Source organism: Asparagus officinalis, chromosome 2 (assembly GCF_001876935.1).
Source record: "Asparagus officinalis chromosome 2, Aspof.V1, whole genome shotgun sequence".
Lineage (NCBI taxonomy): Eukaryota > Viridiplantae > Streptophyta > Magnoliopsida > Asparagales > Asparagaceae > Asparagus > Asparagus officinalis.
In genome coordinates, this window is record NC_033795.1 from 28,285,598 (window position 1) to 28,292,021 (window position 6,424).

Genomic DNA, 6,424 nt, shown 5'->3' on the forward strand with positions numbered 1-6,424 from the left:
GAATCTATTTACATTCCTTCCCCTACTCATTAACCCCCATCCAGACAAAATAGTAGTCTACATCTATGCCCGACCTTGTATGAGGAATAATAAGCAATTAATAGTTTAGACTCATTATATCACCAGATTAGGAATTCTTAACCATAAGTTAGATGGTATGATTGATTGTAGGGTATTCCTACGAGTCTAGATTCGTCGTATGGCTACATTACGAATGAATGTTTTGACTATACAAGTTGACTAAATTGTAGAATTAATTTAATATGCACATTGCTCTATCCATGAGGATAGAGGTTGGCCATCTCTCCTGGATCCTCCTGTTTCCAAAAAGATCATGGGCTCTGATTTGGTTCAATATTAAGGTGAGTTTTACCGTTTTGATCCATTAATGAAACTTGGCCGTAAAGTGTACTTGCCTCTATCATTAGTAGCTTAGGGAGTCCCATTTTTGGTGTTTCAGTCACTTTTTAATGGTTTCTTGATAAGCGGGGCTACTTCTCAAAAATGGACCCATGCACTATAGTTTGATGTTGAGGATTCATCGCTTTCGACAATAAACCCGATTCACTATTAATTTGACATTGCCGACTCATCAGTAGTTTTACGATTATTAGTAACGTGACCAACCTAGTTTATAGAATAAGATTGCACACAGTTCATTTATTCAAAGGAATAAGAAAACAAAAATATTTCATCATTTTTATCTGGAATAATAGCCTTCAAATAACAATCATGATGCCTCCAACAACAATCACTAGTATCAGTATGTTAATGCTTGTAACATCCACTATAATTGCTGCTCTATTGATTCAAAGCTTGTAAAAAGCATACTGTGTCCAAGCATGTGGGTGCAAAATCTAGGGGTGAGCAAACGGTCAGTCGGTTTGGTTTTTGGTCAAAATTTGACCAACCGAACCGAACCGCCTATTATTTAGAACCGAACCGAACTGTTCCATGTCGGTTTACTGCTTACTTGGGTATGACACATTCAAATGTTATAAAAACTTAAACACATTGTACAATTTTTTCTTTTGCTCTGTTCATGACTTATTTAGGTACTAACATGCAAGGATATCGCAAAAAAAACCACTAATCAAGATGAAAAAACAAAGAAAGAGTATCAGAAGTAGAACCTGCTGAGAAAACTTGACAATGTTGAGATACGTGACAATTCAGATCCAGAGCACAACTTTTTCTTTTGCTCTGAAAAAAAAACCACTAATCAAGATGAAAAAACAAAGAAAAGAGTATCAGAAATAGAACCTGCTGAGAAAACTTGACAATGTTGAGATACTTAACAACTCAGATCCAGGGCGCAACTTTTCTTTTGCTCTGTTCATGACTTATTTAGTAGTTACTAACATGCAAGGATTTCGCAAAAAAAAAAAAACCACTAATCAAGATGAAAAAACAAAGAAAGAGTATCAGAAGTAGAACCTGCTGAGAAAACTTGACAATGTTGAGATACGTGACAATTCAGATCCAGAGCACAACTTTTTCTTTTGCTCTGTTCATGACTTATTTACTAGGTACTATCGCAAAAAAAAAACCACTAATCAAGATGAAAAAACAAAGAAAAGAGTATCAGAAATAGAACCTGCTGAGAAAACTTGACAATGTTGAGATACTCAACTCAGATCCAGGGCGCAACTTTTCTTTTGCTCTGTTCATGACTTATTTAGTAGTTACTAACATGCAAGGATTTTGCAAAAAAAAAAACCACTAATCAAAATGAAAAAACAAAGAAAGAGTATCAGAAGTAGAACCTGCTGAGAAAACTTGACAATGTTGAGATACTTGACAATTCAGATCCAGAGCACAACTTTTTCTTTTGCTCTCTTCATGACTTATTTAGTAGGTACTAACATGCAAGGATTTCAAAAAAAAAAAGAAACCACTAATCAAGATGAAAAAACAATGAACCCGCTGAGAAAACTTAACAGTGTTGAGATACTTGACAATTCAGACCCAAAGCATAACTTTTTCTTTTGCACTTATTTAGTAGGTACTAACATGCAAGGATTTCGCAAATAAAAAAACCCGACTAATCAAGATGAAAAAAAACAAAGAAAGAGTATCAGAAGTAGAACCTGCTGAGAAAACTTGACAGAAAACTTGACATTGTTAAGATACTTGACAATTCAGATCCAGAGCATCAACGATAATGATTCAATTGCCGAGCTTTCCAACTTATAACAAAGAATGAGTCCCAAGCAGTATTTTAGTATCTGAAAGTAGAATACTGAAAGTATTGAGCACAAAACTGAAACTATTTTGAAACTCTTTTTGAATTGTAATAAACAAATAAATGTATAATGTCAATTACCAGTTATAACTGTAACATATGTAGTAGTAGTTCTTTTTAATGTTGTTTTTGATTAAGCTTTGTAATATCACGAGCATGTGCTTTTTTTTTGCAATGAATCTTTGAATTGAACCTTCTCTGAATAGCCTGAAATAGTGCACAAAGAAAGCAATTTTTCACCTGAGAAATATATAAGACTTGGAGATAGTTACGTAAATACAAAATTTTCAAAATAAGATCAAATACTTACCTGAGAAATTAACACAGTCTTGACTGATATATGTAGGACAAACTGCTAGACAACACAACACACGTAAATCTTTTGATCATTCAAAAGCAAAAGTAGGATATTTTCATGGTTTTAATCCACTGAAATTAAGATACAGGAAAAAAAATGTCATGAAATGCGAAAGTAAATATATACTGAAGAACACAAAGCAAACTAAACTCCCAATCGCAAAGAATAGAGTCGAAATCACAAGCAACAAACAAATAGAGAACAAATCGTCATATGTATAAAGCTTTGAATAAACTTGAGTTATTATCATTATGTAACAAAACATTGAATCCATCTGTTAAAGATGTAGAACATAAAAAAAACCATAGCACCAATTTATGGGAAGAAGATTAACTTGACCCGGACAACACTAGGCATGACAGTTCACTTTGTATAAATTATATAAACATCATGAGGACAAGTGCTTAACTGCCTGTACAGTTGAAACAAACTTTTGTAGACCACCACAATTGTTATTTACATGTAAAGGCAGGAAACAAATAGTATGTTACTTTTGTAGGCCGCCATAATTTCTGACTTAAGGTAGAAATTAGGAACAGTTGCTACTCACTGTTGTTACATATATGATCTCTCAGGGTCAATTTCATGCATGTGACCATACATTTTTAGACAGAATTATGTCGGCTATACTTAGCATACTTAGCATATACCGAATGAAAATGGACACAAAGTACTACTAGACCAGTAGACCTGATAATATAACTTCAGCAACAGATTTTCCCCAAGCACTGTAAATCAAATGAACTTCACAAAAGCTTGTGAAATCAAATATACATGTGGCTTGCAAGTAATCATATACATTAGATAAATTAGAAAACCATTTTAAAAAGATTAGAAAAGGCCAAAAGTCAGGAAGTCATATTATAATAATCTATCAGATAATGTCCAAAATCTAATTGAGAATATCTAAACAAAAACAAGTTTAAAATCATCCTTCAAGCTACAGAAAACCAAATAGCACCATCAGCAATATCTGACGGTAACTCTCCCTCTTTAGCTTGTTCAATCTGCAATAACAAAATTTGATCACAACCATCTTATTTTTGTGCGACGTAAAACAGGAAAAAATTGTTACATTTGCAATACTCTTTCAGGATTAAGCTCTTACAAATATGTGATTGTTGGTTCAATTGAAAGCTTGTCTACAATTTATTAACACGTATCAAGAACTAAAAAGTTTGGATCTTTTCTCCCTAAAAGCATAGAATCAAATTAGGGTTTTCAATTTATACCTCCACTATCAGTGCGGGTGTCTCCAAAGCAGAAGATGAATCTTGAGGAGATGGTTCGGCCATGAAGAGTGGTTGCTTGGAAGGTACAGATGACGACGAAGATGAGTGGATGCTTAGGAGGTACAGAAGATCAAATAATCAGTGACAACGATGAAGAAAATCCGATTTGGGGGCGAGGTGAACTCAAAGGTGACGTCAGCAAGTTGGAGGCGGTTTGCGAGTTGGAAGTGATTGAGGATGATCGAAGAGTGGAGAAGAGGGAGAGGCGAGTTGGGACTTGAGAGAAGAACCTACGGTCTTTGCTTTAGGGATTCAGGAATCAATTAATCAAATACGATTATGGGCTAATGGATACGGGTTAAAAAAATATGGGCTTTTTGTTGAAGTGATCAGTTCGGACGGTTCGGGTTTAAAATTTTTCAACCCGATCTGAACCGATCTATAAAGAAAACCGACCCAAACTGTTAATTTTCGATCGGTTCGAAATTTTTTTTTTGGTCTGGACTAAACCATGCAAAGCCCTAGTAAAATCTAACCACATCAAATCCAAAATATGGGTTTACTATAGAACACAAACAACCTTCTAAAGTTGATGTACTACAAGATACCTTAACTGAAAATCCCTACCACTACATTATAATTTTGAAGTTACTGCCAGGATTAAAATTTTATAAGCTAACCTGCCTCCAGGAATTGTTTTAAATACCCAAATATAGATAATATGACCGATGTATCCTTTTATAATGTTTGTTACGAAACAATAGTGTCAATATCCTTTATTAATTTTTAGCAATTTTTGAGCAATGTATCCCCAACATACTCGATATATCGATTGATATGTCCTTTGTATTGTTTGTCACAAAACTGTTTGTCACAAAACAAGTATAGTTCTGTAAAGTTTTTAATGTCTTTTTAGCAAAAAATCCATTCCAATGAAGTCTTTTAGCAAAATTCTAGTAGGCTTCTTTTTTTTGATGTATTTTAGCAAAAATTCCAATCATATGAAGTTTCCTAAATAAAATTTAGAAAATTTTAACAAAATAGTAGGCTCCTTTTCCTAAATAAATTTTCACAGTTGGTTGGTGATCATTAACATATATTAGTTATAGTTTAATATGTTTAGATTACATTTTAGGACATTATCTTATGCAAATCATTCGATCTAAACTTTGATATTTACTATACATTTTGAATTACCCTGATATCCGAAATTAGTATGGATTTTACTTGTCTGATATTCCCTCGATATTCAATATTTTAAACATGACCTCTTGTTTAGTATGTTTAGATTGCATTTTAGGACATTATATTATGCAAATCATTTAATATGAAACTATGATATTTACTACACATTCCAATATTACCCTGATATCCGCAACAAATATGGATTTTGGTTGTCTGATACTTCCTCGATATTCGATATTTAAAACCTAGCCTCTAGGTTAAGAGCCATTTCATGGACCCTAATGTAAACTCATATAATGATCATTTACAAAAAACTATTTAGAAAATTTTGACTAATAAGGTTCAAACCTACGTTGCCCTGATACCATATATTTTTATCCTAAAGTAAAGAAAAGCAAGAAATCGCATTGATACTCTCTTTAATTCTCAAGATTTGTCATAACGAATGAGAGCGAAAAGGATCCCCAATCACATTTTCTATCACTATACCAAAACTGCAAAGTTATAGCAATGGTTCAGGGTTACACTTTTATATTGTACAAGTGATTACTATACTAAAGGAACCAAGAACTAGCAATTTGCTGTTTTCCAAATAAAGATCATGAATATTATCATGAAAAACTCAGTGCAAAACTTAAAAAAGCATTCCTATAAACCATTCTTATAGTTTGCTACATCATAGAAACACCATTTGGTTCTCACACATTCCTCTCTTTATTGGTTCTTTTAGGTAAAAGTTATACATAAGTGAGACCATAAATCTAAGAACAAACAACTATATTATTCTATAGAGATTTAATGTCTAATATTTCACAAAGATTTAATGTCTGAATAGCTGCAAGCGTAAAAGAAGGTTTTAGAATGATTTAGTTGTTCTTGTTTTCCAAATTTGAGAGAGAGAGAGAGAGAATGTGTCTAGTAAAGCTCCTATAAACTTAAGTGAATTCTTATCCATCTACTTTCTTATTACTATATATATATTATATTAAAATAAAATGAGATAGTGAGATCAGATTTTTATCATGAGCTACTCCAATAAGCTACTTGAAATGATGATCGACCGCTCATCGTGATTTGCACTCATCATGATCTATTTGTAAGAAAAATTTATATTGTTTTGAAAGTTATACTCATTGTTATAGCTATGTGTAGACGGAACAGTTGTTAAGCTGCCTAAAAAATCAACATATCAAAGTAGTTTGATTCATATTTTAGAAGAATCCAAATTATGTGAAAATTTTACCATATGCATTTGATGACGTACTGAACAAGATGTACAGTGCCGATAGTGAATTTGATGAGCCGATTAGTCTAACTCATGATATGATTTGAGCTGACCATCCTACAATATCATTACAATACACACACACCCACCTACCAAATTTGATACTTGGTAGCGAGATA

The 6,424-nt window shown here is 32.9% G+C and overlaps 1 protein-coding gene and 1 long non-coding RNA gene across 5 annotated transcripts in view; one reads left to right on the forward strand and one right to left on the reverse strand.

Moving 5' to 3' along the window:
• The window catches only part of LOC109830594 (truncated transcription factor CAULIFLOWER A-like), a 30,195-nt gene that overhangs the window by 13,195 nt on the left and 10,576 nt on the right, over positions 1-6,424 (forward strand). The gene's annotated exons all lie outside the window — the stretch shown is intronic.
• Positions 1-6,424, reverse strand: part of LOC109830595 — a 21,370-nt gene that overhangs the window by 1,223 nt on the left and 13,723 nt on the right. For 2 of the 4 annotated variants that reach the window (XR_002244351.1, XR_002244353.1), the window contains exons 3-8: positions 2,556-2,597; positions 2,327-2,452; positions 2,091-2,228; positions 1,767-1,861; positions 1,264-1,663; positions 1,134-1,203 (exon numbers count right to left, since the gene is read on the reverse strand). This is a non-coding gene — a long non-coding RNA (uncharacterized LOC109830595). Of the gene's footprint in view, positions 1-1,133; positions 1,204-1,263; positions 1,664-1,766; positions 1,862-2,090; positions 2,243-2,326; positions 2,453-2,555; positions 2,598-6,424 lie in introns of all 4 variants that reach the window. The other 2 variants (XR_002244354.1, XR_002244352.1) reach the window with 2 other exon arrangements.